Source organism: Phocoena sinus, chromosome 6, assembly GCF_008692025.1.
Source record: "Phocoena sinus isolate mPhoSin1 chromosome 6, mPhoSin1.pri, whole genome shotgun sequence".
In the NCBI taxonomy this organism is placed as follows: domain Eukaryota; kingdom Metazoa; phylum Chordata; class Mammalia; order Artiodactyla; family Phocoenidae; genus Phocoena; species Phocoena sinus.
In genome coordinates, this window is record NC_045768.1 from 49,136,769 (window position 1) to 49,149,896 (window position 13,128).

At 43.3% G+C, this 13,128-nt stretch overlaps 1 protein-coding gene across 1 annotated transcript in view; it reads left to right on the top strand.

Moving 5' to 3' along the window:
* TRPM3 (transient receptor potential cation channel subfamily M member 3) overlaps positions 1-13,128 on the top strand; it is an 856,716-nt gene that overhangs the window by 696,060 nt on the left and 147,528 nt on the right.

Consider the following 13,128-nt stretch of genomic DNA (forward strand, 5'->3'; position numbering starts at 1 on the left):
CAGAGACCTTCTGTTACGGTGCACAGAAATAACCTGAGCTAACACTGAAGGAGTAGGCGGGGTGCCAGATCTTTCCATGTATTAGCTCACGTGATCTGGGTGACTGTCCCAATGTGAGAGGTACAGTTATTATCCTCACCTTACAGAAGCCTAAAGTCACCTGATGAGTAAATAAGGAACTAGACTAAAAACCATTGGTGGGCTTCCCTGGTGGCGCAGTGGTTGGGAGTCCGCCTGCCGATGCAGGGGACACAGGTTCGTGCCCCAGTCCGGGAGGATCCCACATGCCGCGGAGGGCCTGGGCCCGTGAGCCATGGCCGCTGAGCCTGCGTGTCCGGAGCCTGTGCTCCGCAACGGGAGAGGCCACAACAGTGAGAGGCCCGCGTACCGCCAAAAAAAAAAAAAAAAAATCATTGGTATTTCATCTCTGTGGGAAGTATTTTTATTCAGAAATTGTCTCATTGAAGCAAATGCAGTGAATCACCCACTCTGGGTCGATTTGAGGTAGGCCTCAGTGAGAGGAGACTATTCTCAAAGGCCATGTGAGCCCACCTGCTGATGGGAGGCGAAGGAGCAGTTCAGACCTGAGCAGTAGCCTCACTCAGGCTTTGACGATCTCAAAGTCTGCGTAGGCATCCTGGAGTGATTATCTCCGGAGACGTAGGGGGGCACAGCTCCTCCAGAGGGGCACCAGGGCCAGACCCTAAAAGGCTCAACCACAGGCAGGTAGGTGGTGAGGAGAAGAACTAGAGAGAGCTGCCTGCAAGCAGCTCCCCACTAGACTATAGCTCCCTGGGCCTGGGCTGGAACTGTCTTGCTCACGATGGTGTCCCTGTGTATGTGACGGTGGCTGGCACGCACAGGTGCTCACTGAGGCTGCCAGGACGGAGGGAAGGAGGCAGTTTCTGAGTTTAAGGAACTAAATATTTAGAAAAAGAAAGATTTGATTCAAATAAACAAGATCCAACTCCAGAAAGCATCACACAGCCTTTGTGAAAAGCCTTTCAGCAGCTTCTAGGTTTGGGAGGAGAGGAGTGAGGTGAGGAGGATGGGGCAACACCTCTAATCCTTGAGTATCCAATCTAAGTAGTCTGGCCGCCCTGCAGAGAGAAGCCCACGTGCAGACTGGGTTCACAGTCATGACCGCTGGTGTCCCAGCAGAGCCTCTGCCAATCCTGAAAGTGCCACTGGCGTCCTCCCATCTCGGAGGCAGTTAGCTCACAGCACTTCAGCCCATGTGCTTCCTGCACTCCCAAGGAGGGCATGGAACTGAGCTTCTGCATGCTTGCAGCAGGGATTTTCTCCTAACTGAGGATTAAGGATTTTCCAATGGTAAGGCCAATGACTGTGAAAGCTTACCAGAGCTATGCATTTCAGCAGTCCTGCAAGTTTCCTAGAAAGGCAGTCAGGCTCAAAATTCTAGGAACCAGTTAGAAGTCATAAAATCAAATGAGGCTGAATGTACTTTTCTGGGTATTTTACAGGGCTGTTCCCTGGGATTCTTTCTGTCTGATAATTATGTTGTTGCTTAATCATGACCCCTGCTGTAAGGTCAGCTGCATTTTCATGCGAGATATTTATTCTAAGAAACGTGAGGTATCCCTAGCTCTAGGCTAAGGACATGTGATCTTAACAAGCAGTAAATTGTCCTGATTTCCATCCACATCTGGACAGAAATTAGGATTTTTAAAATCATAAATGTAATTTAAATAATTTCCATTTTTGAAGGACTATGTGTGTGGACAGTACTAGATGCTCTAGAAAGGAGGTGGAAGGAGGTAGGCATTATTTTTCTCAGGGAGGGAAAGAAAGAAACAGGGGAGGGAACTGAGGCTGGGGAGGTGAGGAGATGTGCGCACAGCCAGGAAGAGCCACACTAGGTCTGTCCTGCTGCAGAGCCCAGGTACCTTCTCCAGGCCGCCTGGTTTAGCACACACAGCAGCATTGCACAGGGAGCTCCTCTTCACTTTTACCTCCTGCAAGTTGCTTTTTTTTTTCTTTTCTTTTCTCAGGTAGTCTAGAGTTTTTATTCCCCCACTGGAGATTTAATCCATCAAGTATTAGGTACAGAGTTTCTTTGCAACTTTTTTTTTAATTGAAGTACAGTTGATTTTCAATGTTTCAGGTGTACAGCAAAATGATTCAGTTTTTTATATATATATATATATATATATATATATATATATATATAATTTTCAGATTCTTTTCCATTATACGTTATTACAAGATATTGAATATAGCTCCCTGTGCTATACAGTAGGTCCTTGTTGGTTATCTATTTTATATATAGTCGTGTATATCTGTTAGTCCCAAATCACTAATTTATCCCTCCTCCCCTTTCCTCTTTGGTAACCATAAGTTTGTTTTCTATGTCTGTGAGTCTATTTTGTTTTTAAATAAGTTCCTTTGTATCATTTTTTTAAATTCCATGTATAAGTGGTAGCATATGACATTGGTCTTTCTCTGACTGACCTACTTCACTTAGTATGTTATTCTCTAGGTCTGTCCATGTTGCTGCAAATGGCATTATTTCTTTCTTTTTTTATGGCTGAGCAATATTCCGTTGTGTATATATATATATATATATATATATATATATATACCACATCTTCTTTGGCATACTTAGGTTGCTTCCATGTCTTGGCTATTATAAATAATGCTGCTGTGAACATTGGGGTGCATGTTTCTTTTTGAATTAGTGTTTTTGTCTTTTCCAGGTATATATGCCCAGGAGTGGGATTGCTGGATCCTATGGTAGTTCTATTTTTAGTTTTTTAAGGAACCTCCTTACTGTTCTCCATAGTGGCTGCACCAGTTTACATTTCCACCGATAGTGAAGGAAGGTTCCTCTTCAAGTTTCTTTTGATTTCCTTTACAAATGAAGTGGGATGTCATATCCTGAGGTCAACCTAACCATTCATTGCCAAGTTCAACTTAGGGATTTGGTTCTAGAGCTGATCGTACATCTTTCTCATCCCAGCATCCTATTAACTATGTCATAAAGATCTGCACTATAGATGCTTGTGAAACCCAGGCCTCTGGGTTGTGTGACCTTATGGAAAATATGCATTGATGGGCCCTTTGTGTGAGTGCTTTCTACTAACTTCATATTGTTCTTGAAGAAGTTCACTTCTCCTCTGCTTACTTCCCAACTTGGGTCAAAACACCTGAAATCCTGTCACCTTCTGAGAAGATATATCCCCCTAGAAACCAAGCCATGAGCGAAATTCCATCATTGTTATTCAGGAAAAAATTTAAAGCAAAGCAATAAAAACTGTCCCCAGCCAGTATAGTAATTTGGGGGCAAATGTAAGGGATCAGTGGCCCTCCACCTCCTTCCTCTCAAGAGGGATCTGGTCATAAAGAACATGAGGACAGGAAAAGTGGCATAGCGTACTCTGAGGCTGATTGCGTGTGTAGAAACCACAGAGCCTTTTAGTTCCAGAGGACAGTGCCACCTCCTGCCTCTTGGAGCTCCTGCAGAAACCTCCCCCCATCACCACTTCCAACCCACCAGTCCCAGGCTGGGCAGTACCTTTGCTCCTGACACTCCATAGTGATGGGGTACTGGTCAGACTCAGCAGTGTAAGCCCCATGGTAAGTGTGGCCCTAAACAAGTCATGGTGGAGGATGGCACCCGCCTGGCTCCTAGTTCACTACTTCCACTTACACACTGATGGCTCCTCTAATTTGCTACCCTTCTCTCCCAGCCGTTGGACCTGCTAGGGGCCAGTGCTGTTCGTCTGGCCACCACTTCCCAATCACACCCGAGGATCATGTCTCCACTCAAGACTGATGCTGCTCTAAAATCCAAGACTTTAAATTCCATTCCCACCTCCGAATACAGTCACCCTCCCCTCCCCCCACCACCATCACTTTATTCATATCAAACTTGAATGCCAAGCTTTTCCATAATTTGCTAGTCTGAGATCAAATTCTTGAGATCATCCATGTGGAAGCATATTTTGAAGTGTGGTTTTCTTTGTCCTGCTCCTAGTTGAGAGTCCAAGCCATCACTCCCAAAGCTGAGTCATTGGTTTTAATTCAGTTAGGTCTTCAGTCATACTGGGCAATCTCTTTATTCATCTCTAGTCAATTCAGGATGTACAAGAATGAAGATAAACTGATTTTTTAAAGACATCAGATGTCAAGAATCTACCAAGGATGTCTACAGGTATAGAGAAGAGGTAGTTTGGGGAGAGTTGGAGGGGACCTGCTACCTACCTTTCTTTGGAAAATGATGGACACGTGCAACCTGAGAAGCTAAATTTAAGGAATAGGTCACTATTATGTCCTAGCAGCTGAAGCTATAGCATCTCAATATCATCACATTCTCACTTGGGTAGGGCACCTCAAGGCAAGGAAAAGCCAAGGACATAGAAATGTGCTAATGGAATAAACTGAAGCAAAGATATTAGGCCATCAGGTTTGTGTCCTTTTCAGTAACTTCTCTGTAGCATTTGATGCTGTTAACTCCCCTTACCTCTTCTAAGTTACATTCCTGAGGAGTCAGTGATGTTAGACTCTGTAGATTCTGTTTCCTTGCCATTTCTCTTACAGTTCATATATCTTTCTATTGCTAGTTCCCCTTCTTCCTCCCCACACTATAAAAAGATGTTTACCAAAGATCAGTTCTTGGGGCTTCCCTGGTGGCGCAGTGGTTGAGAGTCTGCCTGCCAATGCAGGGGACACGGGTTCGTGCTCCGTTCTGGGAAGATCCCACGTGCCGCGGAGCGGCTGGGCCCGTGAGCCATGGCCACTGAGCCTGTGCGTCCAGAGCCTGTGCTCCGCAACGGGAGAGGCCACAACAGTGAGGCCCACGTAACGCAAAAAAATAAAAAGATCAGTTCTTGGCTCTTTCCGCTTTCATTCCTTATTCTGACTTCAGTTATCATTTTGAGACAATTCCCAAATTACACATATTAAGCCTTGTCTTCCTCTAGGCTCCTTCATTTCCAAAGTCCATGCTCTCAGACATTCCCTTTCTTCCTTTCCTATCACTCTTCCCTATTAACATGGTTTCCCCTAATCCAGTATCCCACCAACAATCCATTTTATACACTGCAGAGGTTGGTAAACTTTTCTGTAAAGAGGCAGATGGTAAGTATGTTAGGTTTTGTGTACTACATGCAGTTCTGTCATATAATTTTTCTGTTTGTTTGCGTATTTGTTTTTAAACAAACCTTTAAAAGATAAAAACCATTCTCAGCTTACTGGCCACAGAAAAACAGGCCATGGACCAAATTTGACCCACAAGCTGTGGTTTGCTGACCCCCTGCTATATAGTAATGCCAGGTACTCTTGCTGGAGCAGGGAACCAATCACATCAATCATTCGAATATGAAGTATAACGTTTTGCTTATAGTTCCAGCCTTACATTCCATCACTTTTTTATGGACCCCTTACACTAACCAAACTAATCTTGCAGTCATTTTTTTATTTCCTACTTCCCTGAATTTGTTCAAGTTTAGAACCCTCTCTTTAGACGTAACCAGTTGCCAAACACATGCAAATACATGCATGTACATGCACACGTGCACACACACACCTAGAAGACACCTCACTCTTTTATTTGCAACTCTCTTGTGGTACTTATCATTTATACCTTAAGTTATTTATGTGTATCTCTAACTTCCCATGTAAACTCTTAAGAGCAGAATCTCTGTTCAATTCGTTATTCTCACTCATCCCTAGCTGTACTTAGTAGCATAGCATATATGTAGCAGATGCTCAATAAATCTTTGTTTAATGGATGAGTGAGTGAATGAATGAATTCAGATGAATATACATTAAGGCTGGTGTCTACTTGGTCTCACCACCGCCAGGCTCTCCATTCCAACTGACACTCAACTGCTGAAGGATTCCTTTTACAGAGCATCTCTCATAACATAACCTCCCACCCACTCAGAAGTCCCCATCGCACTCTCTAGTGTTTCCCAAAGTGAAGAATACCTACTGCTGATTGCATGAGATCATTTTAGGTAGAATGCAAATTCATATTTTTATTTTAGGAGATATAGTTTTTTGCATATGTATTTGAAATGATTACAATAAAATGCAAAATATAAGTATATATTAAGCCTTTAAAAATATAAGTTTTAAAGGGGAATCAGTTTGAAAAAAAGATCTAATTGTCATGTTGGGATATAGATATGGCCAAAAGATGAAGATTGTACAAGGATGACTGTAGGCTGGAACATACTGGCTTTCAGAATTAAGGTGCAGTTTCTTAACCTAGAATTCAGGATCCTCCGTGATCCAGATCTAGTCCTCCTTTCCAGGCACAGCTACCAGTACTACTACTCTTGTCCCTTATACTCTAGCCTCTCCATACCTAATTTTCTTTGAGGAAAAAGACTGTGCCTTATACATCTTTCTGTATTTTGTGCAAGCTCTGGAATCCTCTCTCAAATGTTAAATGCAGTAGGCTCTACAAGCACCAGGATGGATTCTTCACCCCTACCCTACAGCCTATTCCCAAATAGGATTTTTTCTGTTGTAAATAGGAATACATGGGCTAGTGTTTTCCCTGAGTTCAATAGGCTAACAATTCTTAGCCTAGTGTTTAAGAACAACTAGAAGTCTCTAGGGAGTTCTGCGAATCCCCTGAAAATACACATAAGATTCTCTGTGTGTGTGTACGCCTTTCATGGAAAGAATGCATTCAATTCTCAGATTCCCCAAGGTACAAATAACCCAAAGAGTTAAGAACCACTACATTAGAGACCTCTCCATGGCAGCAACCAAATTAGAATCATGGGAGCCATAAACATTGTCTCACATTCCTTTTAGTTCCTCAGAGATAATCCCATTTGGATAAACATTTAAACTCTGAGAAATTTTTAAATGTGTGAACCTCCACATTTCTCAATAAGAGTTTGTACATGTAATTTCTTCCATGCAAAACAGTCAGTCATGCATCTCAGGAAGTCATCAGCTTATAAATGGGCTGTGATCCAAGGATCTATTTACAACCCAGAATCCATTTTCTCATAAAGCAATGTAAATAATTTAGCAAAATTCTGGTTTGCTATAAAGAGTCTGAGAACAAGAAACCAAGAAATGTAGTAGGAAAGAAGGAAAAGATTGTCATTCCCTTCTTTGGGACATCCCCATCTTGTTCCTCCATTGTGACCCATCTCCCACCTCCTACAATTCCAAGTCCTCCCTGCAGAGCATCTTGTCTGGGAACCTGGAATCCCAGCAGCAGGAATGATAGCTCTTTGACCTCCGTAACATACTTGAGCTTCCAATAGAGGAAACTTATTGAACCAAAGGAATTATTGATTAGGGGACTTTAAGGTACTATAACAAATGAAGGGGGAAATACAGGTGGGAAGGGTAATGAAGAGGTAGGATGTTGAGTCTTTTTTTGAAATCTTCTGATGTCAACTGTCATATTCAAACCATTTCCAAACTCTGCTTCCTACAGCATCTTCATGATGCGTAAAGGCAAGAATAAAAAACATGCTGGGGCTTCCCTGGTGGCGCAGTGGTTGAGATTCCGCTTGCCGATGCAGGGGACACGGGTTCGTGCCCCGGTCCGGGAAGATCCCACATGCCGCGGAGCGGCTGGGCCCGTGAGCCATGGCCGCTGAGCCTGTGCTCCGCAACGGGAGAGGCCACAACAGTGAGAGAGGCCTGCGTACCGCAAAAAAAAAAAAAAAAAAAACATGCTGAATATGACAGACACCAGCCCACCCTTTCTCTGTTTTAAATTCATCTTAGTTCTGTAACCCTTCTCCAGTAACAGTTCATTCAACTAAAGATCATAGGACTAAAGTTTGAAAATCACTTCTCCAAAATAGGTGTTTCCCAGCTTATTCCCTTTCTCCACTTCTTTTTTTGTCACAGCTCTTTTTTTAAAAGTTTATTGAAATATAGTTGATTTACAATGTGTTAATTTCTGCTGTACAGCAAAGTGACTCAGTTTATATACTTTTTCATTATGGTTTATCACAGGATATAGCATATAGTCCCCTGTGCTATACAGTAGGTCCTCGTTGTTTATCCATCTTATGTATAATAATTTGCATCTGCTAACCCCAAACTCCCAATCTTTCCCTTCCCCACCCCACATCCCCCTTGGCAACCACAAGTCTGTTCTCCATGTCTGTGAGTCTGTATCTGTTTCGTAGATATGTTCATTTGAGTCATATTTTAGATTCCACATATAAGCGATATCATATGGTATTTGTCTTTTTCTGACTTAACTTCACTCAATATGACAATCTCTAAGTCCATCCATGTTGCTTCAAATGGCATTATTTCATTCTTTTTTATGGCTGAATAATATTCTATTGTATATATATATATACCACATCTTCTTTATCCATTAATCTGTTGATGGACACTTAGGTTACTTCCATGTCTTGGCTATTGTAAATAGTGCTGCTATGAACATAGGGGTGCGTATGTCTTTTCAAACTATAGTTTTGTCCAGCTATATGCCCAGGAGTGGGATTGCTGGATCAAATGGCAACTCGATTTTTAGTTTTTTGAAGACCCTTCATAATGTTTTCCATAGTGGCTGCACCAATTTATACTCCCACCAACAGTGTAAGACACTTCCTCTACTTCTGATTCCACGATTTTACTCAAACATGTAAGTTTTGGTTTTGACCCACAGTGTTTGCAGGAGGAAGAGGGGAGTGGAGGGTTGCGGGGTGGGGGGGATAAATGGGAAGGAGCTAGAGAGGCTATTTATATGTGTGGATTATTTGTAAATCAGGTTTCTGAAACCAAATACTTTCTGCTTTCTCTTCCATGCTAATCAATGTGTATAAAATACCTTCTACCATTTGATCTCATTCACCCACACTTCCTTCTATATTAGTATTTATGCTTCTTATTAGATGTGAGGCTCAGTAAATGAATACATTCATCAAATTCCAAGGTTTCAGGCAGGGCCATTAGCCTGGTGTTGATCACATGTTGCCCAATATATCATTCTCCCAATTCATGATCTGCCTTCCCCAAACCCAAACCTTGACCTGAGAAAATTTTTCCCAATCAGAAGACAAACATACACTGCATAAAGAGCACTCTACTATTATCTCTATCATTTATCTTTGGGTTTTTACTTGACCATCTTCTCCCTTAAAGGGAATTTAAATATTTTACCCACTAATCTCCTCCTTTACATTAAATAATACTTCCTTTCTTTTTCCTTCTCATTTGGCCTTCGTATTTTCTTTATTCTCAGCCCACTTCTACTGTTTGTTGTCAGCACATGGCTATCAACTGTAGGGCCAGTGCTCAGGCCTTGTTCTGGAGCTGGTCTGTCATCTTCATTCCATAGCGATGTGACTAACACTTCCCCTGTCCTTGTGGGCCTTAGCATTGGCCCATGGCAGCCACGTTAGTTTCCTTACCCTACTTCTTCTCGTTTTTAATTCATAGAAACAGAGATACATAGTTCACAGAAGCATAGAGGCTTGGGGTGTTAAGAAACCACTTAATAGTGATTCTCAACCTTGGCTGCACATTAGAATCAAAACTGGGGAGTTTTAAAAACTGCTGATGTCTGGACCCCACCCCTGTGAAATAAATTAAAAGTTGCCTTATGTGAAACTCCTCCTTTTTCAAAGATACCAGCAAATGAAGTATCCTGAGACAATGAGAGCAGGCCTGGTGGGGGGCTGGGCAGAGAAAGAGAAAATTATTAAGTAAAACTGGCCCCAAACTGACTTGATTTTAGATGTTGTGATCACATCCTCCTCCATGCGCTCGGCCATGACTAATAACAGTGGTGAGAATGACTGTTGGGGTCTCACACCACATCATGGGCTGTCTGCACATGCCAGCGACGAGCCATTCAGTGATAAAAGACAAGAGGCTCAAGGCGTCGCCGACTGGTGGAGGGAAGGGAAGAAAGGAGGGAAGTGGAAGAGGAGGGAGGAAAGGGAGTAATTCATCCCTAGCTTGCCAGTTGCTTTTTGCAATTTTATCTTCCCTACAGCAGAGGCAAATAATGCCATCCCTATTTTTACAGACAGAAAAGTTGCTTGGAGTGACTAGAGGTCACTCAGCTAGCAAGTGGTCTGATCAGGCTTCCTCCTACCACTCCTACCTTACTGTCGTCACCTGTTCAAAGTCTACTGCTCTGGTTTTGAAGGTCAGGGAACACAGAGCCTCCAGATCTGAGTGAAATAAAGTTCCAGGTGGGAGGAGGGGCAGCCTCCACCCAGGGGGAGGAGCATTACAGCTCTCAGCCCTCTGGGTAGAGGCAGGCTGACTTGGGAGCCAAGAAATGGAGTTTGAGTTTTTGTGGCAGTGGTTGGCCTCCAAGGGGACCTGAGTCAGGGGAAAAACAAATTCCACCAAGCAGGTTCCAGCAGGTGCTACATGAATGCAAAGTCTGGAGTATGAGTCCTTTTGCCAGGCTTCCCCAGGAAATGGGCTGGAGGAATTCTGTTATTGAGCTAATGGGGGGACAGTTTTGGTTGTTGTGGAGAGCAGCAGAGCATAGAGTATTAACAAAACCCCACCATCCTCTCATCTAACAACACTAAGAAACAGTCAAATACTAATGATTCAAACATTTGGGCAAACTTGCACTTCAACCAAATGGCATCGTTTCGTTTCCATACTTGTAGAGGACAGAATGATAACCAAAGGGAGAAATCTCTTACAACACAGTCTTTAGGGGCAGGAGGTGGCCAACTCTCAAAAAAGATTTTCCGGAGGAATGACTACCAATATTTTCACCCTGTTTTTCTCTCCTTGCTCTAGCACTGGCCTCTCATCTCAGCCACTCTGGTCTTCTTTCAGTACGTCAAACACCCCTGTGTCTTCTTTGGTCTCAACACATTTGCTTATATCCTTCCTTTTGCCTGAAACCTTTCCCTCCAGTCTTCGTGTGGCTGGTGCTTTCTTATTCTTCATTCTCAGCTTGACCATCACCTCCTCCAGGAAGCCTTCCCCGAACACCCTGTATAAAGCAGTTCCCCCTTTGATTCTGCTATTTGTTTCCTGTTAGCATTTATCACACTTGACAGTTCTCTCATTTATTTATGTTTGCATGTGTTTTTGTCTATCTGCAACTTTAGCCTCGATGAAGGCATATCCATCTTGCCCAGCGAGTCACACATTTTTAGATACAACGTAGATGCTCCATTTAAATGTTTGCTGAATACATTAGCAAACAACGCCTGCATCTGCCATGTCTGATGCTGTATTTTCTCCCCCCACCCTTTTTTATAATTTTTTAAACTTATTTACGGTGGGCTCTATTTCAAACCCTATGCTAGGCACTTTGCTCATATTTCATTTAAGACTCAAAACAATCCTATGTGATAGATACTATTTCTCCAATTTTACAGATTAAGAAATTAAGGTTTGAGAAATTAGGTTTCTTGCCTAAGCCAGCATCATAATGAAACAGTCAGGATTCAAGCACAGATGTATCTAATTCCAAAGCTTTTGCTCTTTTCACTCTGTGACACTATCTCTAAGGAAAAAAGAGGGATTATTGGGGTGGATGAATAATCTTTCCAAAGAATTGAACAACAGTGCTTCTCGTTTATCTTTCTTCCTCTCCTTTTATTTGTTCATTCCTTCCCCCCATGCCCCCATTTCACATTGCCAAAAACATGCACATCCATTGACAGGAGACACAGGGAAGTAATCCCTGTTCCAGATAGTGCCTTTAGAAACACTGAAGTCAGAAAGCCACTTTGAATGGCAAGCTCCTTTTCCAGTCATGGAAATCTCCTCTTTTAGTACCTATATTTCTAGAGCCTCAATGCAGCAGACCTCAACGCACCATACTCAGCCCCTGCAGCTTCAGAGAGATGCCCTTGGAAGGGCTGAGTGCTCTGGGGAAAGGGTACAGGGCCCAGATAACACCCCCACCAGCATCCCCAAAACTCAGGGCTTGCAAGAACCAACTTGCAAGTTCTACTGTGGACAAAAAAAAAAAACAAAAACGGATCAGGGTGTTGAAGGAGAGGACCCCAATCCTGACACAGATAAACTTTGAGATTGCTAGGACTGTCACTAGCCTATGCATAGCTTTAAATGCCCATGTTCCAATTCAGCCTAAGATAAAATGTTTCTCAACAACTCATTTCCTAACCAGACCTCAACCATCTGCCATCCATGAGCCATAAGCTCTTTGTCTTCCTCTTTCATTGGTCCTCGGAAGCTCTCCATTTCCACTACAGCTGTTTTATCTCCTTGTGTGGGTTGATTCTGTCACTCTGCCAGCTTAGGAATACTTGGTAGCTTTCTCATCCCCAATAGAATAAACCAGAGAGCTCAGAGAGGAGAATTTCTAACCCTTGTAACATGCCAGTCAGCTCCCAGATGCCCTGTGGGCACAGGCACACGGAGGGGCAGGAAGCAGAGCAGATGCCAGGCACAGCATACATCATATACACATAAACATGGGCATTTGCAACTGAAGCTCACTGCAGAAAAATCCAAGTGGGAAATGCACCTCTTAAAGCCAAGTCATTACACATACCAACAAATTATAAGCACTGAACAGAAGTCCAGAATGTGCTCAGGAACTGCCCACGGCATCCATGGGGTGGACTTCAGCTTGGAACATACGTTCACATTCTCCTCAGGGTCTCCTTCAGGGAAAGGCAGTCTGTTGTTACCTGCAATAGATTTTTGCTCAACAGACTACTTTTGCAGTCATTCATTCCACAAACCTTTATTGTATGCTTGCCACATGCCAGGCACTATTCTAGGGGCTAGGGATACAACAGTACCTGTCCTCATTTCAGCCTACATTCCAGTGGGGAAGAAATAGTAAAGAAATTGGTACTGACCCTTTCGAGTCTGGCCCCAACAAAGGTCCTCCTGCCCAATGTCATTTGAGCCAATACAACGAGACCGTGTTCAGTGCAGAAGCAAAGCAAAGTTTTATTCTTTGATCAGAGAATGGAGAGGCGTGAGCTCACGCTCTAGAATACACGGTCTTTTGACAGGCTGTGGGTGGAACTCCTTTATAGGGATCGTCTCATCTGGGAGGGAGCGGAGTTCTGGTAGGTGGGCGGGGCTGTGCTGTTCTGGCTCCAGATAGCAGTGCTGGGCGCAGCGCCTCTGCACACAGCCCACTGCCGCCATCTTGAATTGCAGTGTCGGGCGCAGCGCCTCTGCACACAGCCTGCCCAG